The sequence below is a fragment of the Oryctolagus cuniculus genome, chromosome 7 (genome assembly GCF_051225735.1).
Source record: "Oryctolagus cuniculus isolate XC-2025 breed Fujian yellow rabbit chromosome 7, ASM5122573v1, whole genome shotgun sequence".
In the NCBI taxonomy this organism is placed as follows: domain Eukaryota; kingdom Metazoa; phylum Chordata; class Mammalia; order Lagomorpha; family Leporidae; genus Oryctolagus; species Oryctolagus cuniculus.
The window spans coordinates 18,556,941-18,583,538 of record NC_142873.1 but is presented as its reverse complement, the minus strand read 5'-3'; the positions used below and the strand labels follow the sequence as shown (position 1 = coordinate 18,583,538).

General features: G+C 41.8%; 2 pseudogenes; one reads left to right on the top strand and one right to left on the bottom strand.

Moving 5' to 3' along the window:
* Window positions 1-24,292, top strand: part of LOC149125341 (E3 ubiquitin-protein ligase RNF180 pseudogene) — a 42,322-nt pseudogene extending 18,030 nt beyond the window's left edge.
* Window positions 24,293-24,515: 223 nt separating this feature from the next.
* On the bottom strand, window positions 24,516-25,692 carry LOC149125340 (uncharacterized; annotated as a pseudogene).
* Window positions 25,693-26,598: the final 906 nt, after the last annotated feature.

Genomic DNA, 26,598 nt, shown 5'->3' with positions numbered 1-26,598 from the left:
TAATGATATTTCCTTCCTCACTCCATCCCTCACTCCCCCCCACTCCAAACCATCCCTCTCCTTTTCTTTCTTTCTTTTTATAGTTTTGGAGAAACACCTTTTAAACTATCTTGGTAAAAAGGCTTAATGTTTCCCCAGATAAGAAATTTAACAAATAAAGAGCAGAAAGACCTAGTTTAGTGAGAATATGAATTCAGGCTTTTGTGTTACTTGACTGGGTTCACTTAAATGTATTAAATCTAATTATTTATTAGTTGATAGCTTATACCTGTATAATAGGCCTATCAAACTTTGCTTTTTTGATGACAATCACCTATGCTGGGAAGTTGTCTTGGTATTTATTCCCAGGAGAGGTAAAACTGTAATTGCTTCTCATCCATCCTAGAAAGTAATTGTGGCATGCTGTTTCCCTCCGTCTACCCAATGTGTGGCTGTTTGTGCTATACATGGAAATATATGTCTCTTCCACACTTAACATGAGCATTTTCCTGCTTAGTTTTCAGAGCCCCTTGAGGTGTGGTGTTAGTTGTAGGACATGTAAGCTGGCAGAGGAATGAATATCAATCAATCAAATATTTATTGAGTGCTTACTATGTGGAAGGGACTGTGCTAAGCTGGGTTTAAGCAGAGTATTAAGAGGAGTTGGAGGAAAAGTGTTCTTTTTTTAGAAGCTCTCAGAGGCTCAACGTCAGATGGAAGGGGAAAGCTGTATAGAGTAATAGTTTTCCAGACCCTGGAAAATCATGAATTAGGTGTTTTCATCTCCCTGTTTTTACTTACTTCTCATTCTTGATTCCTTTTTACCCACATCTTTTCCTATTTACCCAGTCACTTCTCAATCTCAATTTGTGTGAGCATACTACATAGAACAAGCATAATTTCCTTCAATTGAACTTGAATCTTTCATCCCACCCACTTGCACTGAGCAAATGTCTTGTTCCTTCAATCCCATCTTAGTGGATTATAGTCTTCTCCCTAGTCTCATTCACATAGTAATGATTAAAAATGATTTAATATATTGATTTGCCACATACATTTATATTTTAATAGGCAGCCATACATGACAATACTTCTTAAACACAACTTCCAAGCCTCTGGCAATGACATTAAAATATTCAAGAAGATTAAAGAAGGAGATTTGTTTTTTAGGTAAGTTTGTACTTCTGAAATCCTTCAAATCACACTTCTATTTGCAGCCACTTATTTGTTCTGAGGTGTAATTAATCATATCTATTACTCATTTATGGTTTTTCTCCCACTGACTCAATTTTAAAGAAGCTTGCCACTACTTAAAATATTTAATTTCCTCTTCACAATTTCATTTAGTTGGTTGCTGAAAGAAAAAAATTACAGCAGTTTGCATTTTAGATCCTAAGAATCTGAGAGTTAATTTTATTATTTTTCATGTATTTGGGAAATATCTATTGATGTGCAGGGAACTGTGTCTTCAGATTTTTCAATAAATTGCATCTGCATGTCCTAATAATAGTTCTCACATGAAGGTCATGCTGAAATCTATTTTTTAAGACTTATTTATTTACCTGAAAGGCAGAGTTACAGAGAGGCAGAAGCAGAGAAATAAAGAGGTCTTCCACCTGCTGGTTCACTCCCCAGATGACTGCAATGATCAGAGAAGCACCAATCCATAGCCAGCAGCCAGGAAATTCTTCTGGGTCTCTCATGCAGGTGCAGGAGCCCAAGGACTTGGGCCATTTTCCACTGCTCTCCTAGGCCATAGCAGAGAGCTGGATAGGAAGTGGAGCAGCCAGGACTCAAACTGGCACCCTATGGGAAGCCAGCACTGCAGGAGGCGACTTTACTGACTGTGCCACAGCGCCAGCTATGCTGAAGTCTTGATGGGACCCTATAGATAGTTTCAAAAACTACTGTGCTCTGTTGAAAAGTTGACTATAATTCTCGAAAAAGCAGAAAAAGGAAAGGCAGGCTCTGCATGATGGATGAGAGTGAAGAGCTGCCTAGAAGGACAGCAGCCAGAGAACTCCAGGACAACAGCAAACCCTCAGTGTGGAAGCTCTACTGCAGTGCATGTGCAGGTCCAGTCCCTGCACTTGAGAGACCTTGTGTGCTCAATGGGAGCTGCATGAGAGGAGACAGAATGAGAAGGCACTGTGAGCTCTTCTGACTGCAGTCTCCTAATGACCACAAGATAAGAAAATGAATGGTAGGAGTCTTCCCAGTCATGCAATAGTCCACTGAGTTCTTTAACAGAAGCCAAGAGTTTCTTAGTACTGACTGCTCAGAAAAATCTCTCCAGTGCACTCATGTGTTCTCACAAGAGATACTGCATAATGTGGTAAAGATTGTTTTTGGTCATTAAGATGCCATAAACACAGTAGCAAATACTATAGGATTCTTTGTTGTGTCCCTTAAAGAGCCAATGGCAGCCGGCGCCGTGGCTCAATAGGCTAATCCTCCACCTTGCGGCGCCGGCACACCGGGTTCTAGTCCCGGTCGGGGTGCCGGATTCTGTCCCGGTTGCCCCTCTTCCAGGCCAGCTCTCTGCTATGGCCAGGGAGTGCAGTGGAGGATGGCCCAGGTGCTTGGGCCCTGCACCCCATGGGAGACCAGGAAAAGCACCTGGATCCTGGCTCCTGCCATCGGATCAGCGCGGTGCGCCGGCTGCAGCGGCGGCCATTGGAGGGTGAACCAACGGCAAAAGGAAGACCTTTCTCTCTGTCTCTCTCTCACTGTCCACTCTGCCTATCAAAAAAAAAAAAAAAAAAAAAAAAAAAAAAAAAAAAAAGAGCCAATGGCAGAACCCAACCTCAGTAGAAGCAAGTCTCTGAGAATCTGGGTAAGGAAGTTGGGATACACATGACGTTCTGCCTGGGTGACCTCTTGTAGCTGAATTTTAGAGGATCCTTGCAAAAGGTGAAAAATGTTCTCACACAGGCAGTAGGAAACATAAGCCTTTGCCCTGATTCTGTCTGTGTAGAGATTCAACCACAGGCACATCTACTGCTATTCCAGATGGGTTCCCCAGGAGCAAACTCCTACCTGCGTTCAGGTACAAGTGACATGTTTTCAGGCACTACTTCCTGGATGCGGTCAGAAAAGAGTTTGGGGAGCAGAGTGGGAAAAAGGCCAAACCCAAGTAGGATGCAGCTTCTGGAGAAGTCTGCCCCAGCCTGATCCATAGGAGTTTGAGGAGCTAAATCTCACCTACGAGTTTAATCAGGAGGCAAAACTCCTCTATTTTGTAGCATTTCCTTAAGCAATTGTAGACTGACTTGAACTGGGTGGAAGTTGGCTGATGGAAATCTATATAATCGCACTGCTCAGATTCTGCATAAGGCAAGGACTTTAGGGCCCAAGGGCACTGCTCTAAAGCACCAAGCGTTGCCAAGCCAAACTGATTCCCTCAAGTGGATTGCCAATTGGGTCTTCCTCGGTTTCTCCTCTCTGGGTCTGAGGATTTCATCTGTAAGGTCAAATGGTAGGATTTGGACATATTTTAGATATTATCAGTGTATAATTATAGATTATATGTTTCTGAGTTTTCTTTTCAACTTTTAAAAATACTGTTTAAATTATAAGGTGGCTACATAACTCTGTAAAAAACACTGAAAAATAAAACTTGATCCTTTGGAAAAGCATAGGTTGCTGTCTGTTATTGTGGGAATGCATCCAAAAGACTTTGTCTCTCCTCATCAATCTAAAGAGGGAATGGGCATACCATATTGGGAGGGCCAGGCTGAGGAAGAACCAAGCTTGAGCAGCTGTTTGGAGCTGGTACTTTGTAAACTAATTTGAAGGCCAATTCTGGAATGCCAGAAGAAAACTGGTCAGCCTTTTCATCCTCTGTGACATCTCTTCTAGATCAATTAATGTCTGTTTTTTTTTTCCTTTCTGCCTAGGAAAGAGTATTAGAACCAGTCTGTGTAAGGTACAATGGGCTGTGATCAGCACATATGAAAGAGAGAGAAAGAGAGAGATAACTAAAATACTTTAGCCATCTACCTGCCAGCCTCCCACAGTGTACATTAATAGGAAGCTGGGATCTGAGGCAGAGCCAGGACTCAAATCCAGGCACTTGATATGGGATGCAGGCATCCCAAGTGATATCTTAATCACTTTGTCCAAAGCCCACACCTAGAATTAGAAATTCAATCCATAATTGAACATGTATATTATGACTATGATCATGTTGCTTCATGGAGTTTTAGTTTTATTAAGTATTAGACGTATTATCTATATATATGCTGTTTGGAGGATTGATTTAAATAGTATCTATATAGCATTTAGAACAATGCTTGACCAATCTTTTTTTAAGATTTATTTGAAAGTCAGAGTTACACATAGAGAGACAGACACAGAGAGAGAGGTCTTCCATCTGCTGGTTCACTCCCAAATTGGCCGCAATGGCCAGAGCTGCACTGATTTGAAGCCAGTACCCAGGAGCTTCTTCTGGGTCTCCCATGCAGGTGCAGGGGCCCAAGGACTTGGGCCATCTTCTACTGCTTTCCCAGACCACAGCAGAAAGCTGGGTTGGAAGTTGAGCAGCTGGGACTTGAATCGGCACCCATATGGGATGCTGGCACTGCAGGTGGCAGCTTTACCCACTATGCCACAATGCCAGGCCATGACCAATTTTATAAACAGGATATTTTCATTTCAGATTGAGTATTCAGAGATCTAGCAGACTTCTTAATCATTATCATGTATGATATATGTAAGAATAAATATTTTCTGCAATGGGTGGCAGTGAAGAACACAAGGACTACCAGTACAGTACTAATGATTTTACCTGCCAATGAAAATGTCAGAACGAAAAATGTAAATAATGCTTTGGTATTATAAAAATAGTTTTGATTCTATGGCTTCCTTTAAAGCATCTTGGAAAACTTCCACCAGGACTTGAAGACCACATTTTGAGAACTGATGAGTCTATATATAGTGCACATTATACACTATATATATATATGTATATATATTATAAACAGGCACATACAGGGACCTCACTTCATCAGGGAATGTTGCTTTGCCATCTCCTGGGGTGCTGTTGTTGCTGGATCTCAGTAGGAAAAACATAATTGTTCTGGCTCATATCAGGGTGAAATTAAAGCACAGGGGACACATGCCCTTTGTCTTAGGCTCAAGCTTGGATGTTTGTAACATCACCCAGACTTGAAACTCTAGACAGTTAACTACACCATGGGAGAAAGTGGAAAAGGCCACAGAAATGTGAGAGTTCTGGTATAGTTGGGAAAAGGTTCAGAGCGATAAGTTTGAAAATATTTAGTATGAGTTCAAGGTTGAAGACCACCTCGGCAAAAATTAAAACAAAACATGATGAAGTTGAAATGACTAAGACAAAAAACTTCTATTTCCTTCATGAGGATGCAATGAAGGGGAAAATAAGTCTGGGAGATATATGAAATAATAGTAGTCATAAAAGAATAATCAAAATAAGATGTGACATATTTAATGGGCTAAACATAGCAATTGAAACATACACTCTTGTTGAGACAGAAAAATCTCAAAAAATCAAACCATTCATTTTCTAAAAGATAGAGCTTAAAACGAAATGATGCAGGACCTGGAAAAAAAGGTAGAATATGAAATAATAGAGAAATATTAACCAAAAGAAGATGGGGTGCCAGCCATCCTAATATGTGATAAAAATAGAATTCTGGGGATCAAACCATAAAAGGTGAAGAAAAATGTCATATTCCAGACAAAGGTTAATAAAGCAGGAAGATATAAAATTATGAATAATGGCAATGGACAATATAACCTCAGAAGAAAGAACTGAAAAATTATGGGAGACAAATATGAATGCACTATCGTAGTTACAGATTTCTGACAAAATGCTCTTGGAATAAGGCAGAAAGAAAACAGAGGTACCTGAGCCCTGACCAATGCAATTAATATGCTCCAGCTATTCATTTATACAGAACTGTCAGCAACAATAATGCACATTCGTTTGTGTACCCACAGAAGTCACAAAACTTGACCATGTGCAAAGGAAGCCTTGAAACATCTCAAGTAATAAGTAATAATGATAAAATAAATATAGAAAAAATAGGCAAGTGCATGGGAAAATCAAGGCACAGTTCTCAATAATATGAACCCTCCAAAAAAAACCTATGAAACGGTCTATTATTATTTCCATATTGCAATTGAGGAAATTAAGGTACAAATGAGCTAAGCAGTTTCTCCTAATTGACAGCACAATGACTGTTAGCGATTACATTATACTAATACGAATAAAATATAAAGTTTATTACGCTAATTAATTTTAAAATCTGTGTAAAATAAGGACACTTTAAGACAACAATGTAAAATGCTAAAGTTGGTCCTATAAGAATTAGAAAATACAAACAAACCAGTAGATTGTGAAGTAATACAAACTGTAATGTATCATATAGACTGTTTTTCACTATTAATATACAATCTTTGAGTTAAAAATAAAATCATAATGAGATTGAAATATAGTTAAACTGAAGAAAAATGAAAAGCATACATGTCAAAATTTCTGGGATGTAACTAGTTTTAGTGTTTATAGAAACATGTGTAGCCTTGGGGCCTGTGCTGTGGTGCAGCAGGTTAAAGTCCTGGCCTGAAGCACTGGCATCCCATATGGGCGCCGGTTCTAGTCCCAGCTGCTCCTCTTCCAATCCAGCTCTCTGCTATGGCCTGAGCAGTAGAAGATGACCCAAGTCCTTGGGCCCCTGCACCCACATGGGAGGCCTGAAGAAGTTCCTGGCTTCGGACTGGCACAGCTTGGCCATTGTGGCCATCTGGGGAGTGAACCAGTGTATGGAAGACCCCTCTCTCTCTGTTTCTACCTCTCTCTCTGTAACTCTTTCAAATAAAACTAAAATAAATCTTAAAAAAAAGAAAAATGTGTAGCCTTAAAATATTTCTTAGGAAATAAGAAGGTTTGGAAGCAAATGATATAAGCATTCAACTTAAACTTTGGAACAAGGCCAAGAGGACAACAAATGAAATGTCAAATTATCCAAAACAGTAGATAAAAACAAAGATATACTGAAAATATGATAGCACAGGAAAGTTAACAAAGACTAATGCTCCTGAAAAAAAATCCTTGAAATTTTTCCTCCCTCCTTCCTTCCTTTCTCTTCATTACAAAACCTCTTTCTCCTTCCTTACCCATCTAGCAGAAAATAATGTTAAATCCTTCTTCACTCATTATACAACAATTATTCTCATACATTAATTCAAAACCCTTAGAAGGAAATTGTGGGCCAGCACCATGGCTCACTAGGCTAATCCTCTGCCTGTGGTACCTACACCCTGGTAGAGTCCCGGTCAGGGCACCGGATTCTGTCCCGGTTGCTCTTCTTCCAGTCCAGCTCTCTGCTGTGGCCCGGAATTGCAGTGGAGGATGGCCCAAGTGCTTGGGCCCTGCACCCCATGGGAGACCAGGAGAAGCACCTGGCTCCTGCCTTCGGATCAGTGCAATGCGCCGGCCTTAGCAGCCACATGGGGAGTAAACCAACAGAAAAAGGAAGACCTTTCTCTCTGTCTCTAACTCTGCCTGTCAAAAAAAAAAAAAAAAAAAAAAGAGAGAGAGAGAGAGAGAGAAGGAAATTGTGCACAATATATACAATATCTACATCAGGGATGAATTGTTTTCAACCAAGATAGAAAACCTAGACACTGTAAAAGACTGATATTTTTGATTACCTGATCATTAAGGCTGTTTGTATAGTAAATAACACTTATGCAAGATTGAAGGTAACAGGATGAGAATGATCCATATACTGTGTGAGTAAGAAACAGTGCTTGAATATATAAAAAATTCTTTCTGTTAATATTTAAAAGAGAAAAACCTAATAGGCAAAGTACTTTGGGGAAATGAAATTGAGCAGGCTAATAACAATAAAAATGCATGTTCAGCCTCAGGAGGAGTAGGAAGATCCTCCCTGTGTGGCTGGCAGCATAAGCATGTGTATAACAACACTTCTTGTGAAAAGGGAAGAACAAACAGGGCACGTACTTGTCAATCAAGAGTGTTTGGCTATACTGTATGTATGTACAGATCATAAATGTCATATTGCAATTAAGCAGAATGAATTTGAGTTCTCCAGTTTAATTGGAGGGATTTATAAAAGCACGGACAAAAGCACAGCACAGAGCAATCTTATTAATATGATCAGCTTTATTATAGACAATGTACCTCCATAAATCTTATGTGAATATATGTGAATATTTATTTGTAAATTGCATGACCACTAGGTGCGACAGAATCCTGACTTCTTGGAGGGATGGGGTTGTAGAAGCATGGAAGGAAGCATGGAATATGTGCACACACACAGATGCTGTGGAAAAAAAGTGCACATGATAAAAATCTCACCTATGTAAAATTTTATTTATATATCCCAAGGTGGCATTAAAAATCTTTAACAGCCGGTATGGCACAGGTACAGACCAATCATGCAGATGCTGGCTGGTACATTGTACACAGCTGAATATCTGGCCTGTTGCTTCCCTACAGACTTGTGCCTTTATTTCTGTGGGCTAGATTTGCTGCGGTAGGGCTGCTGGGGCACAGGGTACATGAATATCTAATTCTACAAGGAAATGGTCAGAGTGCTGCCCACAAAGACCGTAGCAATTCATGCTCTTTCCCAGGGATGTGTAAGAGTGCTCATTTCCTCCCATCCCAGCAGCAGTGAAGAAGGTGTTGATCACGGAGCAGGGCAGTATTCTAAGACAGGCAAGTGTCCTGCCTCTCACTGAACTCTCCGCTGCTGAAGAGAGAGGAGCTTGTGGTCTGAAGGAAGGCCTCTGACATGCTGATCTCAACCCCAATGCCAAGAGTGGAGGTAGAACGTCCAGCAGCTGCCCTAGCCTTCCCCCGCCTTAATCCCCACCTACTCCTGGTCAGGCCTTGTCCCTTCTTCCTGGGCAGAGGGGGTAATTTTATTGCAGCAGATGTTCCCATCTTTGAGGTATGTGGTGCCATTTAAAACTTTTATCACTAAACCCAGGATTTCATGGTTCACTCAGTAAATAGACACTATTATAACTTATAGCTATTTTTAAAAAGCCAAAGTTCAAATCAGAAAACTCCAATGACAAGGACATCTGATTTAAGTGTTGGCACCCTAGAAAAGAAGAGCATACACGGCATGATTGATAAAGATGACTCTGCTTTTAGTATTCTGTAGCTCAGACTTTGGTAATATTCCAGTATTACTCATTTGTAAAAATAAAGTTTATAACACTGGTGGAAAACCAGCATCCACGACTCATAAAAATTAATGGCAGGGTGTGGCACAGAGCTGCCCAACTGATGAGAAGAAAGCCACATTGTGAATTGCTGTGGAATTAGCTATTGTAGTAGAAGAAGCATAGGAGTAGAGAATTTGAGCTGTTACCATCAGTGGAGAAGATGCAGGGAAGGAGAGAGATAGTTAACCTAAGAGCCACAGGCTTTCTTTGATACAGACTTTTAATTTTCACCATGGAAAAACTTGTTCAGTTGTGATTGTAGTGATCAGGACCATAGCTTCTGATGAAAACTAGAGCATTCAAACAAAAGGATAATTTAGATTTCAGATACACTGATTAACAGGAACTCATTATAGACACTTGGGCAGAGAATCAGAATTGTACTCAGTTCTGAACGCTGAATACACTGAAATGAAATAAACCAAAGTGAAAAACAGAAGAAGTGAGGCCCGGGAAGATGAAGAGAGGTGCTTCTCTGACGTGTTATAGGTCAGTCCTGCTCACACGCCAAGGTCAGACAGAAGCTTATCCTGCCAGAGGGCTCGGTGAGTGGATGCACACAAACACTGGGTCAATAATGCAGTCTGCACATTGCTGATACAATTTCTTCAAGTACTATAGAGTCTTGGTTTATTTATCCTTTGAACATTTTTCTAACACTCATTTTTGTAGCAAATCCTTCACTTTGTCTAAATTTTCAAATTTAGCAAAATGAAGTTTCATGCTACTCTGTCTGAAATCTCTGCTGTATTCTATTATTTTCTTTTTCCTCTTTGTAGTTATGATTTGTAACTTCTCTGTTTTTCGTGATTAATTTGCCAGAGTTTTCCCTTAAAACTAAAGGGATATGTAGCTGCTACCTCTGGTACTCCTTATTCCCAGCATACATTTGTATATACTTATGCTTGTTTTTGCCTAGTCTACTTTTCTTGGATTTATTTATTATACTTTTAAATTCTTTAAGTATCTAATTTTCACTTTCTCCTACAGAGGCAATTTAGTGTTTTATTTTCCTTATTAACTGACTTTTTAAAATTTCCCTTTGTAATTGTTTATCATTCATTTCAGTTTCCATTATGACTTCTTTGATTTGCCAAGTTTGGGAGTTTAACTATGTTTATTTATTCATCCTTGCTAATGATATTATTTAAATATTATGTATCCCTAATAATTTCCTGTTTGATTGATTTTTTTAAAGATTTATGTATATATTTGAAAGGCAGTGTGTGTGTGCGCGCGTGGGGGGGGGAGAGAAAGATTTTCCATCTCTGGTTCACTTCCTAAATGGTGGCAAAGGCTGGAGCTGGGCAGATCTGAAGCCAGGGGCCAGGAGCTTCTTCTGGGTCTCTCACACAGGTTTAGGGGCCCAAGCACTTGGGCCATCTTCTGCTGCTTTCCCAGGCCCATTAGCAGGGATCTGGATTGGAAGTAGAGCATCTAGGACTTGAATCCTCACCAATATGGGATGCTGGACCCACTACACAGCGCAGACCCTAATCTGTTATTTCTTATAAAAATATATTTCACTAACAATCAGTGTTGATTTGTGATTTTTCTCCTTGTAATTGTCAATTTAAAAACTATATTGGGAGGCCATGATATAACTTGCATATAAATTTAGGATTGCTATGGCTCCATGGTGAATCGTACTTTCTGTCTTTAGGTATTGACTATCTAATAATATTTCTTGTTTTAAATATCTTTAACCTAATATTATTACACACACTTCAACTTTATTTTACTTAATACTGTATGGCCATATTTTCCATCCTTTTATGTCAATTTTTCTCTCATGTGCTAGGTGTTTTTCTTATAGTTGGCTTTTATTTTCTTATTCAAGCTGAAAATTTCTTTGGATTTAGTACTTATATTTATTGTGATTGTTGATACATTTGGAGTTTTTCAACCATCTCATTTTATATTATTTTTCATGGCTTGAAATAGAATAATTAGAATTCAGATTTGCATGATGGTGAGTTAGAAATCAATGTAGAACACACAATCTCACTTTTAATGTTCCTTACCATGGGTAGATTTTTCTTCAAGCCATCCTTTCACAAGGTGTGCACCTTTTAGGATCCAAGCTTTATGTGTGTTAGTACATTTTTTCTCGTTTTGTCCTATGGCCTTATTTTCTGTCTTTGTATGAATGCTATAATTCAAATCTCTATAAGATGCCTCCAGAGTCAAAAAAGCCAATTCTAATCAAGTCTAATTCTTAGTGTATCTTGTTTTTGCTCCTTGGATAGCTTTTGATATGATGAATTCAGCTATAAATTTAAAATAATATTTGATTTATTTTACCTTGCCTTTCTGGCTGTTTTGAGGTGCTAAGTAGTTTTCAGGATATCTTATCCTTTAAGTTTCTGAAAGTTGAACTCTACCAATTTTTTTTAAACTGAAAGAGTATTGCAATTCCTTCCTCTCAATTTTTCTTTTTTTTTTGTATGTGAATAACCTTAAATTTCTTTCCTCCAGCTATAGGGGCTATATTCTTTAGAAAACAGATTTGACTGCTTCCACTAACCTTCTCTAAATGTTTAGCCTAACAGGAGTATGGATATGCAATTGTGTGATGATGAAAAGGTCTATATATATTTCTAATGTTGGTATAGATTTGCATTTTGGAATCACTACTTAACCAGTGTTATAAATGTTAATTTTACAAATGAGTAATACCGGAATATTACCAAAGTCTGAGCTACAGAATACTAAAAGCAAAGTCATCTTTATCAATTACGCCGTGTGTGCTTTTCTTTTCTTGGGTGCCAACACTTAAATCAGATTTAGAAATTTGGAGGGTCTGTGTTCCTTGTTCTTGAGCATATGCCTGGTAATGATTATTCTAGCCTGTGTACACTTGGATCAGAAGTGGAGCAGCTGGGACTCAACCTGGAACCTATATGTGATGCTGGTGCCACAGGTGACAGTTTTACCCGCTAAGCCACAGCGCCTGCCCCACGACATAATCTTTTAAAGAAGCACATTCAGACTATAGCATCCACTGGACAGCAATTTCCCATCTATTCCTCTCCCATCCACTGGGAACTGCTATGCTATTCTCTGCTTTCGTGAGTTTGACTATTTTACACAGATAGAATAAAACAATATCTATCCTTTTGTGGCTAGCCTCTTTCATTTAGTGCAAGGTCTGCCAAATTCATCCATATTGTTGCAGAGTGGTAGCTTTTCCTTCTTTGTTTAGGTTGAGTAATATTCCATTCTTTGTATATACTCCACATTTTCTTTATTCATTCATTCGTCAACTAGCATTTATTGGTTTTTGTGATAATGCTGTAATGGACATGGGGGTGCAAATACCTCTTTAAGATACTGATTTAATTTAGAATACATACCCCAAAGTAGGACTGCTAGACCACAAGGTAATTCTACTTTTAATTTTTGAAAAATCTCCATTCTATTTTTCATAGTAGATGCACTGTTCTACATCCCCGATTTCTGCATGTTATTTCTAATGCCTTTTTATTTTTATTGTCATCCTCCAATTTTTGAAATGATAACCTCATTGTGGTATTTATGCTTATCTGATGATTTGTGACACTGGGTACTCTTACATAAACATGATTGCAGTTTATATGTCTTACTTGGAGAAGTTTCTTTTCAAGCCATTTGACTATGTTTTACTCAGGCTATTTACCTTCTTTTATTATTGAGTAGAAAAAAATTCTTATAAATTTTGGAAATTACAGAGAGGGACACAGAGAGAGAGAGAGCGCTGAAGACAAGAGCCTGGAACTCCATCTAGGTCTGCCACTGGTGTAGCACCAGGACTATCTTCTATTGTTTTTCCAGGCATATCAGAGGGAGCTGTATAAGAAGTGGAGCAGCCAGGACATGAACCAGAGCTCATATGGGGTGCCGGCATCACAGATAATGGCTTAATTTTCTATGCCATAACACAGACCCTTCTCTGTTGATTATTTGCATTACTGTGCTTTTTTAGCTTGATGTGATTTCATTGCATATTTTTTGCTTCATGAGAAGCACAGATAGCCTCCATCACCAAATTTACTACTCCCTGAGAGGCTGCAATTGCTTAAAAAATGATTTTTTTCCTCTAGACTGAATCTATATTAGTTGATCCCAAAGAATCATCATAATATGATATGCAAAGAATGTATAAAGTCATAATGAACTCTAGGAAACCAGTGTTTTATTTGCTAGTCTTAGAATGCCTGTAAACCGTCCTTAGTTATTTTGTGTCAATATTTATTAGATTTGATTGTTATGTTTCTATAGCAACCAAGGAAGCAACACCATTTAACATCTTGTATAAAGTTTGCAAAAAGTTAATGATCAAAGTTTCTCTCAACACTCTGATGATGCATGACGTTTTTAGAGTTTAAGTCCTAGGCAGAGTGGAGATCAAAAGTATGAGAGGTGAGCAGCATCAGCAAAAGGCCAACCTGGGACCTGCCCCAAACGTGGGTCAGGGAAGGTAGCTCCCTTGGGGGCTGGAGATCTAGAGTGGACAAGGCAAGACAGATGCAAGGCTCCACTCAGTGGGCAGGGCTCTCTTCTAGGGCAACAGAAATGTGCCATTCCCTCCCTAAGATACAGCTGAGAAGAAATCCACCTTTTATGGAGTTTTCATTTTGTGTGATGAGTGATGAGTAATGACTATTGACAGAATTATTTATTTTATTCATTATAGTCAAGAAGAATCATAATGATGGCAGTGTGCAAAGCAGGTGACTTTAAAGTGGTGAGGCAAGGGCAGTGGTGATTAGGAGTGTGACCCTGAAGACAATGCCTGAGATGAGCCCTGAAAGGTGTGCAAGAGTCAGGAATATCCAGAAAGCTGTTGGAGCTAGAAGGGAAAGTGTCCTGGCAAGAGGTGCAGTGAGTGCCAAAGCCCAGAGGCCTGTAGCAGGAGGACATGTCCAAGAATAGCTGACCTACTTGATATGAAAATACAATTGTTTTGATGCTTTCAGGAGATTGATTGAAATGTCACTATTTTTGCTATCATCAAGAATATCTCCCAGCCTTTTTCTTTTGTTTTGGAGAGAGGCAGAAAGAGAGAGCTATTTGGATCTCTTTGAATGGAACCTAAATAGTACTTCAAATTTGGATTTAAAATATGAATCTAAGGCAATGTTTTTATGAACCCAGACAAAATACAAAGTAAAATCTTATTAAGGATTCAGAATTATCCAACTTTAAAGCTACCTTTTGGGTGGATTTAATTAGGTTTAAATAGATGCATTTAAAAAAAAAAACAATATTCACTTGTTAAGTAAGGCATTGTAAGAGAACTTATATTAGGAAGTTTAATACATGTTCCCAGTAAAAATCATTGCTCCTGGCCAAGCTTAAAGAATGGCAGCATGTATCATGGCATGGTGAATCCTTCATTTCTGAATGCTAACAAATGAGAAAATGATTTTTTTCTACTTCTCTTGAGAAACTATAAATGTTAAAGTTATAGGCATTCTGGCTATTTGCAGTCCCTAATAACCCTTCCAGAGGACTCTCAGCCAATGTCAGGTAATTATTTGTCATTTGAGACTAATACTTCTTCTTCATCATGCCAAGTCATTTTATGTGTCCTACTTGGTGAAAGGAAAATCATAAATACCTCCAGCATCATCACTGAAGCAGGGTCCCTTGGCCTGTGTTTACCTAGCAATGGTGTTGCATTGCTGGTGTAAAGGGTGCCCCCCACACACTCAGTCACCCTGAAGGAGCTTTCAGCCTCAACATTAAGATCCATGTGAGATCCCATAAAAGAAAATAGAGAAAACATGCCCTAGACAACAAACTACATGAAAATAAAAACCATTTCCTATTCTGATCATTTCACAAGGGCAGTACTGCTGTATTTGTTTTTTTTTTTAATATGCAATATATTTCCTGATTATCTATATAATACTAATATCAGACATTCTCTAGATTGGGGAAAGGAATTTTTTTCCCAATGGTCATTTGTATTTTTATAATATAATTTGCAGATATGCAAAATCATTAACTTAAAAATTAGCCTGCTATAGATTTACTGAATTTCAAGTCCCACTTGCAGTTTCCTTGGCAGGGCCAGACGAAATAACTTCGTGTGCTAGGTATACTCTACTGTACACATGGTTGTGTTGATCTAGGATTAATTAATTTTTATCATATCCTATTTCCAGTCTTATGAGAGGAGTTATGCTTGTCATTTATGTACATTACCTACCCAATCAAAAATACTTTAAATCAAATGGAACTCCTCCTTTGGGATATGTTAGAGTCTGAATTTCTTTGTATACCATCAATGTTTTTCATCTTGATTCTTCATGAATGATGCTTTTGTGTTTTCCTTTGTAGGACCCTGTTTTTTCCACTCTTAACCTTTTCCAACCTTGAAGGCTTCACATGTTCATTGCAGTATACATCAAATATTTGTGACTTGCCATAGGCTGCCTTGAATTTGGGTGCTGTGTAAAATGTTTTATGCACCAAGGCAACTGCTTTTTGTGTTCTTTGCAGCACCTTGCACAGCGTTGTTGTGTGATAAGCACCTGTTGGCGACAGCAAGGGTCAGCACAGGGTTAGGTATTTTGTACATTTTATAAAAATACTTAGGACTTGGACAGCACTGTGTCTCATATGGCTAATCCTCCACCTGCAGCGCTGGCACCCCAGGTTCTAGTCCTGGTTGGGGTTCCAGGTACTAGTCCCAGTTGCTCCTTTTCCAGTCCAGCTCTCTGCTGTGGCCAGGGAGGGCAGTGGAGGATGGTCCAAGTGCTTGGGTCCCTGCACACGCAAGGCAGACCAGGAGGAAGCACCTGGCTCCTGGATTTGGATAGGTGCAGCGCCGGCTGTGGCGGCAATTAGGGGAGTGAACCAACAGAGGGAAGACCTTCCTCTCTCTCTCTCTCTCACTGTTTATAACTTTCTCTTTGTCTCTCTCTCACTGTCTATAACTCTCTCTCTCTCTCACTGTATAACTCTGCCTGTCAAAAAATAATGCTTAGGACTTAGTAGGTCAATGTCTGCCAACTTTTTAAAATTTATTTTTTGAGTGATACACATCAGTTGCAATAATATCCACACGGAATTTGAAAAATGCTTTTTCTTTTAATTATTACTTTGATAGAACTCAAAATGCATGTATTTAAAGTAACAAACATCCTTGGTGTGATGCATATATTGTCCACCCTGGTTACTAGATGGCACTCCACAAGCTCCTGTTGGGCAGTTACATGAGCTGACCCTTTATTTGAAGAAAGGCTGAAAGACTCAGAGTACTTTTCTCTTGGAAAAACGTTATTAGAAATGATGTTCAGGGAGCAATGTAGCGTAGAAGCAGGTTAAGCTGCTTCTTGACACCAACATTGCATATCCTAGTGCTGGTCTGAGACCCAGCTACCTCACTTCTGACCCAGATTCCTGCTGATGGGCCTGGGAAAGCAGCAGAGGATGGCCCAATACTTGAGTCCCTGCTACCCATGTGGGAGACCTGGATAGAGATGCTGGCTCTTGGCCTCAACCTGGTCCAGACCTGGCTGTTAACAACCATTTGGGAAATGAATCAGCACATGGAATTTCTCCCTCTATGTGTGTGTCTCTCTGTCTCTCCCTCTCCTTCTTCACTCTACCTTTTGAATAAACAAATAAGTCTAAAAAAGAGAAATGCTCAGTAAGTCTGCTTCAAAGCAAAAAACAAACTTAGACTGTATATTGAAACTTAGATATGACAGTGAGCTCTAAGCCAAAGTCTGGTCTCTCCCTTTCCTAAAGGGATGATGTTCCAGACACCATCATGAAGCTGGGGTGGGGATTCCTTCAGGAGAATTAACACGAAGGTAGGGATGTGCCACAAAAGTCTCTTGAAATGCAAAGTCTCCTGCTCTGTTTTACTCCATGTGAAATCCTTTTGCAACTACAGGATGGGGCTAGTGCTTCCTCTTTATCCTATATTCACCCCAAATCTGCCTAGAGCAGAAACATAATCTTTAATATTAAAAACACAGGAATGAAGGTGAGAAAATTCAGCCATTATTAAAAATATTTGTGCAACATTTTCATTTTCACCTCAAACAGACACTTTGGCTCTTGTCTCCTCCATCTCCATTAAACCTTAGCCAGGCTCAGGTCTTATCATTATCTGTCTTCCTCAGGGCCCAACACAGTGCCTAGACCCTCATTTTTTTAAAACAATTATTTGTTAAAAAAAATTTCCTTAGAGCTCACTGTCATATCTAAGTTTCAATATACGTTCTAAGTCTCTTCATAGAGTATTTTGGGTTCCCTGTTTATAGAATCATATATTCAACAAATAGGAATAGTTTGTTTTATTCTTTCCCCATTTGCATCCTTCTGATTTCTTTTGTTGTCTGATGATTCTGGCTAAAACTTCCAGGACTATATTATATATCAATAGTCAGAGTGGGCATCTTTGAATAACCTGAGAAGAATTGGAGTTAGTTCTTCTACAAATGTCTTATAGAATTCAACAATGAACCCATCAGGACCTGGGATTTTTTTCTAGGGAGGATCTTTATTACTGATTTAGTTTCTGTCTTGGTTATTGGTTTGTTTAGATATTCTATGTCTCCATGACTCAATTTAGATAAGAGTATGTGTCCAGGAATCTATCTGTCTATCTGTTTCTTCTAGGTTTCCCAACTTGTTGGCATACAGTTCTTTGTAGTAATTCCTGATGATTCTTTTTATTTCTGTGGTATCTGTTTCATTTCATTTTTCTCCTCTGATTTTATCAATTTGGGTCGTTGTCGTTGTTTTGTTTTGTTTTGTTTTGTTTTGTTTTTTGTTTTTTTGCTTAGCTGGGCCAAAGGTGTGTCAATTTTGCTTATTTTTTCAAAAAACAGCTCTTCATTTCATTGATCTTTTGTATTGCTTTTGGTTTCAATTTTGTTTATTCTTCCTTAATTTTAATTATTTCTTTCATCCTACTAATTTGGGGTTTGGTTTGTTGTTTTTCTAGGTCCTTGAGATGCATTGACAGCTCATTTATTGGATGACTTTCCAGTTTCTTGATGTGGGCACTAATTGCTATGAACTTCCCTCTTAACACTGATTTGCTGCATTCCATAAGTTTTTTTTTTCTTTAGTATCTCCAAGTATTCACAACACAGGGTATTTACTTTTTACCCTGCTGGGTTGTAGATTACACAAATAGCATTCAAAAATAATTGAGGAAAAATAAATGTGGGGAAATCAGATAACCATTCTCTGAAGCCCAAGGACAATCAGGAAGTCTGGCTCTGGGTGGTAAGAGGACAAAATGAGGACCCAATGGGATATGGCTCCAAATGCTGCTTCCTGAAACATTCATCTAATTGAATTAGCAAGAAACAGAAGGAAGGATGTCTTCTCCTTCTAAATGTAGCCTAGAGCAGTGATTGCCACTGTACCACCAGCTGTGGTGTTTCATTTGTTCACTTATTTAGAGGTATTTAATCTATACATAAAATTAAGCTATAATATCAAAGAAGAAAAACAATACAAACTCAAGGAGTGTTAATTGCCATTGCATAAGTGGAAGAGCAGAAGCAAACATTTGAGATAACACTGCTATGGGCTTTTCAAATTTAACAACCAGAAAGTGCTTCACACCTCTTGACTTCAACCCCTCTCTCCCAAGCTCTGGTTCCTGGGCATACCCACTACAAAAATTCTAGTGCCCTCATCAGATACAATCCCCTTTGCTGGGCTTTGGTCAGTTCACATATTCTGGCACAGCAGAGCAAAAAGGAAAAGAAATCATCTCTTCTGGGTCCTCTTGGCCCACGATTGCCTCCTAAACCTGGCTACCAGCTCAAGCCACACACAACTCTGAGTTGTTTTTTTTTTTTTTTACAGTTCCCAGCATGCTGGGGTAAACACGCCAAGAAGGAGCCTAGGGCTTAGTGGGAGAAGCTCCAAACTAGAGATGCAAGGCAGATTACCACCTGTGTCTTTATCGAATAAGCACAGAGGTGATAGGCCACAGAAAGCCAACTGCATTCAGTCTTGTGACCCAAGTCCTTTACTTTCTGACACCCTTGGACCCAGATGCCCAGAAGTTTCCAGGGTGTTCAGAGAAGGCATGCCAGTGAAATGATGAACAGCCTCAGATCTACTCCCAGGTCCCACCATTTACCTATGGCTCCCCTCACACTATCTTTCTAAGGGAAATAGAGATGAGAGTACATATGATCACCTGAAGTAGGAAGTGGTAGGGTAATCTCCCCTACCATCCAAGCTGGAGGCAAAATTCTGTTTTTCAGTTGCTATGAAAAACAAGATATGAAATTTATTCTTAGATCCTAATGAGGTGAAGCAAGGTTAAGAAATAGTCTCCTAGGAAACTATGTTCCACTGGGACAAAAATCCTGGTTTTCTTGAACAAGATCAAAAACTAATGAAAATTACCTCTTAAGCGTCTCTCTCCAAGATGGCTACATTGGGGGGAATTGTTTCTTAATAATTGGATCCATGCCAACCCACGTTTAGATTTCAACTTCACCAAAATTGCTTTTGTCTACTCTAACCCATGCAGTTCATGTGGGCAGGAAGTTCAGGAGGCAAGTCTTCAGAAACAGGTTTGCTTCCAGCACACTGTAGCACTATATTTGGGCAATTTGAAAACACAACCTTGCAGATAGTACAATCCCTCTGTAAATTCTCAAATTATTCAACTTTAGATTCAAACAGAGAATGTTCAAATATTATAAAGTAATAGATATATGGGGGAATACAGGGACCAATTAGCTGGGTCATCCATTCTTTTTTTTTTTTTTTTTTTTTTTGACAGGCAGAGTGGACAGTGAGAGAGAGAAAGGTCTTCCTTTTGCCATTGGTTCACCCTCCAATGGCCGCCACGGCCAGTGCGCTGCTGATGGCGCACTGCGCTGATCCAAAGGCAGGAGCCAGGTGCTTCTCCTGGTCTCCCATGTGGGTGCAGGACCCAAGGACTTGGGCCATTATCCACTGCACTCCCCAGCCACAGCAGAGAGCTGGCCTGGAAGAGGGGCAACTGGGACAGAATCTGGTGCCCCAACCGGGACTAGAACCTGGTGTGCCAGCACCACAGGTGGAGGATTAGCCTAGTGAGCAGGGCGCCGGCCAATATCCATTCATTCTTACATACATCACTAACTTAAATTTTCTGATCATCTAAGAACACACAGTAACAAATGCATGCACAAATTCACAGCACTCATATATGCATTTAAAACTATCTGTAATGTCCATTTGCTATTTAAAAACAAAAATTCTAACAATGTTTTCAATTCCTTACAAAAAATTTTGTCACTTTACTTTTCTTTGTAACAAATTGCTTGAGTCAGTTAAAAAGCTATTGTTTACCGAATTTCACTATCATTTACTTACACAAAACTAGTCAAAATATCCATTCAAAAAGAGCTATATAGAGACTTTTTTCATATAACTTGAGATTAAAAACAAACAGTAAAAATCCAGGTGATGTTAAGTACTAAAGGAAGACAAGTGCTTGAAGGTCTTTGAATAGCTGGCCAATTCATAAATTTTAACTCAGATGTAAAAATAGGTTTTAAAATATGATTCATTTATAATTAAAAAAAAAAAAAACACAGGAAGAAAACGGGGTATTGAAGCCAAGGAGATTTCCTGAACAATGACGAGGTTATATTTGATAAGGGCAATAACCCTCCCAATCATCTTTTGCTCTCATTTGCTAAAAATATACAGGCCAGGGAAAGACAGCTCATTGTTTTGATCCTTATTGTTTAAGCGTCCCAGTGTTGCCTAACATATTAAGACATATGGTGGCCGGTGCCATGGCTCAATAGGCTAATCCTCCACCTTGAGGCGCCAGGACACCGGGTTCTAATCCTGGTCAGGGTGCTGGATTCTGTCCCAGTTGCCCCTCTTCCAGGCCAGCTCTCTGATATGGCCCGGGAGTGCAGTGGAGGATGGCCCAAGTCCTTGGGCCCTGCACCTGCATGGAAGACCAGGAAAAGCACCTGGCTCCTGGCTTCAGATCAGCGCAATGCGCCGGCTGCAGCGTGCCGGCCGCGGCGGCCATTGGAGGGTGAACTAATGGCAAAAGGAAGACCTTTCTCTCTGTCTCTCTCTCACTGTCCACTCTGCCTGTCAAAAATAAAAAAATAAAATAAAGACATATGGCAAAACTTTCCCTAAATTCTGAGGATTTATAGATCCCCTACAGCCGATGAGAACTATCCCCTAGTGCTGGTAAAATATCCTGATATATTCAAATCCATTTTTAAATGTGTTTATTCTAAGGAATTGTTTTCCCAAATGATCTACCTCAGTTTCATTTTTTAGCATTAATATAAATACATTCATACATTAGTCTCTTCAACAGAAAGAAGTGTTTTAAACCCAGAATAGATTTTTGACAGCAACATTTTTTTTGGCTTAAAAAGAGCAGTCACCAACACTTGGCAAATTATATTTACATGCCTATGTATGAAGTACAAGCAGTCAAGCTGTATCTCTTACTATTGCTACTTCCTAAACATAGATTTTGTTAAGAATAATTTCCTTCAGTGCTGACTGGAAGAATCTCTGCAGCATTTTTTTCATTTTCATTTCACTGTAAGGTCAATGCACATTATTAAATAGTGATTGAAGGTATCGGAAAAAGTGACTCATTTATCACAAATGTGATAAACATGTCCACATTATCAATATATGCACATGCATTCACTCCACTATCATATGACATATATTTACATTGGATTATAACATAATTGACACACAAATCTGTCATGGCCCATTTGCAGATATTACTCAGCATCACTATTTTTACTCCATTTTCGAAATTAGTTTCTGCCTGGTGTAACCACAATGTTAAGAAACTCAAAGAATAGTACATCAAACAGTAACTTACTTGAATAAAAATTTAATTGAACAGCAATCATTTTTAATTCTGATGAACATAAAACACAGGAACACTTCTTAGGTTATTCAGTAAGAGAAAAACCAAAGACTGGAAAGAATTTAAATAGCTGTGATGGAAGTGTAACTTATTTAACTTCAACTAGGAAGCAAACAAGCTATGAAATTCCATGTTGCCAAGTTTCCGTTTCCAAAGGTCCATTTTTCAAAGAGCTTCTTTTTATCTAGACACTACCCAGGAGTTTATATTAGATGGAGGGGCAAAGAACACAAAATGCAGGAAGATTTCTATTAGCTCAAGCCTAAGGCTAATCTGCTGCATGTGCAGTTTCTACACTAGGAAGCAACTTGTAGGAAGCTCTGCAGCTGAGAGCTAGAGAGCTGGAAACTGTTCCCCTGGGTGGGATCTCACAAATGACTCTGCTGTATTCCTTCTCCTGCCAAACACCATGGCTCAAGCTTGTACACAGCCATCAGGCCCCCAGGGCAGCTTCTTGTCCTTAGAAAAGGACCTTCTGCTCCATCATTCTTCCTGAAACCTTCTGACCAGACGAACACACACACAGAAGCAGCTCAACCAGGGTGATTCAGCCCCTATTCTCTGCATCCCCCCCCCACAAACACACCAGTTGACTGTGCTCCTTTAGCATTATTAACCAGGACCATACAATTGGCCGAATTGTCAAGTTTCCCAATACACACACTCACACTTTTACATCCAGTATTCCAACTACAGATTTACTAACTTTACTTTATGTAAAATAGCTTGTACCATTTACTTCCATCCTCAGATACCATGGTAAGGACTCTGTTGATGGAAATTCAAGAGAAACTTTTAGCACTACTTCTCTCACTCCTTGGCTCTATCTATTGATTCCATGCAATATCCTACTTTGTTATGTAAAACTAAAATCACCAAGCGCACACTTAGTCACACAAATCCAGAGCAGGAACTCTGATTTCTACATCTACCCAATTACATGTAGGGAGATTTCCAATTCATTATAAACCAACGCTCTTTGGCATGCCCCAAGTTACAACTATGTACTTGTTTTGACTGGAAAACAAAAGGGCCAAACCTACAGCAAAGCTTCCCCCTCACCCCCAAAGAAACATAAAAATACATTCTTCTTCCAGACCATGCATTTTACACGTCCAAACATCCTCTTAATGCTGTTAGGAACTTTACCCTTGAAGTCTGACAGGTATTTCTAGTTAAAAGGTATAACCACCCCATTGCTACCCTAGCAATGCACCCCAATTCCAGGCATCCCTGCAAACCTAATCCTCTTGATGTTAGCTTCCCACCAAAACCCATTCAGTTTGGGGTAAAGGCAAACATCCTTCCCCAGTTACATATCAAACATGTGAAAACTGGACAGGATGTGGCTTAAAAGGTTTTGTTTTGGATTCTGTAACAGAATAGCATATGCTGCAGTACAACACTGCTGAGCTTCTGTGTTCCCTATTAAGAGAGCTCCCCGCAGAGTGCTTGCCATGTTCCCCAGTGACATCTGTCAGCCAGTCTCAGGGAGTCCCAGCGTCACTCAGCTGCTTCAGCACCGCTCTCTGAACAGCTTCTGCCACAGAGTGGTGCAGTCTTAACAGGTCTCTGGCACACCAAGTCCATTGCTAAAATAAGGGAACCATGAGGGAACAATGCTCTTTCCTCTCATGAAAGCCAAATCATTAGGCATTAATAAACGGCAAGACAAAAGCCCCACAAATGTCGACCCGAAACTTAACTAATTGGCCATCACCGGATACAAATTGAGAAGATCTGACACACTCTGTATTATAGGCAGATGGAGCATGGCCTGGTGCTGAGTTTTGTGAAAATTCAATTAACCCAACCATCTAGTAGATGCATAAAGACAGAGGGAGAATGCTACTAGGTGTATTAGAATTGGTGATGTGTAATCATGTGAATTTGTGGTTTGCGAAGAAAACCTGCTATGTGTTAGTGATTATATGGTAATCAGTAAGACATAGAGATGTTTTAGATCACAGACATTATTTTACGAATGGCAGAAACGAAATGCTACCTTAGAAGGGTAGTGAAATTTTTCAGCCGATTTCACCAACCTGATCCTACCAGGCACCCCTGGGGCAAGCACAATTCAATGGCCTAACGGGAAAAGGTGTGGGAAACCGGCTGCAACGCTTATCTTCCCAAGGCCTTCTCCAGGGCCTTCCACGCGCCACTCCGTAATTCTGTTCAACGAAACTTTAGCTTTCTCACACCCAGAGAGACTCACAAGGTGCACACTGCACCCATCTGCGGGACATGGAGTCCCCCACAAACTCCCGCCAGCTCTGTGGGCGACCGTCCCCCGCCTGCCCGCTCTCCACACGCACAAGCCGCGACCATCTCCACACTCTGGGCGCCCAGGCCCAGTCCTGTCCGACCCGTCCTCCTTCCCAGGAAAAAGCCCCTACGGGGCGGCCCAGCACCAGCGCCTCCTCGCCACAGGCAACTTCAAGCAACCACACGCTGAAAAAGCCACCGACACGCTTCGGGCCACGCAGTGAAGCAACCCCCAAAAAGCTAAATTAAAAAAAGCTTCAGGCCGCTCCAACCAAGGCGCAAACTTGGGCTTTTCACCGGCAGCAGAGCCCAAGACGCGGCCAGGACGCCTGGGAGCCGCGAAGCCTCCCTTGCAAGGGGGCCGCCTCCGTCCCGCCGCCGTGGAAGCCCCGCGCGCCCCCAACCCGCGGAGCACGCGCCCGGGCGCCAGCAACTTACCGCACCGCTTGCACAGCACTCGGCCGACCCCTTTCTTGAGGTTCCGGAAGAGGCTCAGAAGGCTGCCAGCGCGCGGCGGCGGCTGCTGCTGTCGGTCTCCAGCTCCATGAAGAAGATGTAGCTGCTGTCCTCCTTGAGCCTCCCGCAGGACGGGGAAGCCGGGTGGCCCCAGGTCCCCAGGCGCACCGTGAGCAGAGTCCTTCTTCAAGCCCGGCTGTCACCGCCCACACCTGGTGCACCTTCACCAGACAGGGCGCCTCCTCCTCCGCAGGCTCGCCGGGGCTGGGCGCCGGGGTCGTGGGCCGGGAGGGCAGGGTCCCGTGGGCGGCGGACAGCGGGTCCTGGGCGGGCGGCCCCAGCGCCCCCGGGCCGGCGGCTGGCGGCTGGCGCTCGCCGCCCCACGCCCCTGCCTCGCCTGCCGCCGCCGCCGCGTTCCTGTCGAGCGCCCCCTGCTGCCGCCGTGGCGGGCGCACCTTTCCCTGGATCACAGGGCGGCGCGCTGAGCCGGCTCCTGCACGGAGCCCGCGCTGGGCGGGGACGAGTAGCACACCCAGCCCCCGCGGGAGCCGAGTCGTCGCCGGCCGCCGCCCCCGGCCCCAGGGCCGCGGTCCCCAGCAGCACCAGCAGCAGCAGCAGTGGCGGCGGCTGCGGAGGCGGCGGCGAGCGGGCGGCGGGGCCCGGACTCCCGGAGCTGCCTGGTGCGCGTCGCCATCTCATGGTGTGAGGTGCTTGCACTCTGCCGGCTGTTGGGTCGGGCTCTGCCTCGCTCTCTGGCGCTGCCTCCCTTTTCCTTCTCCTCCTCCCCGCTCCCCCACCCTTCTCCTCTTATTTATTTATTGGGGGGGGGGGTAGGAAAGTTGTTTATGGGAGGAGGCGGGGAAGAAGTGGGTGGAACCACAGAAAGGTGAAGAGTTATAAGGGGAGGCAAAAGAAAAAAAAAAGGCAAAAGAAAAAAAGCCGCTGCCTTCGCCTCGGCTGCAGGGAGCGATAGGTTCCGCGCCGCCGTGCCCGAGCCGCGTTGTCGGGGCTGCTGTCGCCAGAGGACGACGCGGAGGTGGCAGAGCTGCTAGGCGGGTGTGTGAAGTGATGCTGCGGCGGCTGCTGCTGGGGCTGCGAGCGAGCGGCCCGGGAGCGCGCGAGGGAGAGCGCCCTGGAGGCGGGGTTGCCTGCCTGGAAGTCGCTGGGTGGCCACGGGGGCGCCCTGTGCCTCGCCGCCCCGTTTACCTGTGGTGCGGGCTCCCGTCGCGCCTCCCTGCCCCTTGCTGCTTCGGAAGCCCGGCCCGCCGGTCGCTCCCGCTGGGTCTGCCCTTTCCCTCAGGGTCGGCGCGGCCTCTGCTGCTGCTGCAATGGGAGGACGAGGTGGCGAACAGGCTGCAGTCCGAGTGGGCTGCGGAGATTCACTGGGGCTGGGAGGTGACGCTTCAGGAGCAGGGACCTGTCAGCGAGCGCAGGACAGCACCGACGCGGGTGTGAGGCAGGCCGGGCTGCGGGGGGCTCAGCCAGGCACGCAGGACGCGCTGACAAGTTTCAGGTGAACCATTGTCTTGACAGAAGGAAGCAACATGCTGTGGTAGATCAGCAATTAAACTAACTTATCACACCTTTTTTCTTGTGTGACGCCTCTGACTCCTTGCCTCAGTCACTCCAGGCTTCGTGACACCTGTGATTTCTTTCCTCCAAACTCCTGTTCCCCGAGATTTCATAACAAATGTGCTACTGCTGAGAGGAGCTTAGCTTGAACAAAAGATTTGCTAGGTCAGGCCACGTTGTAT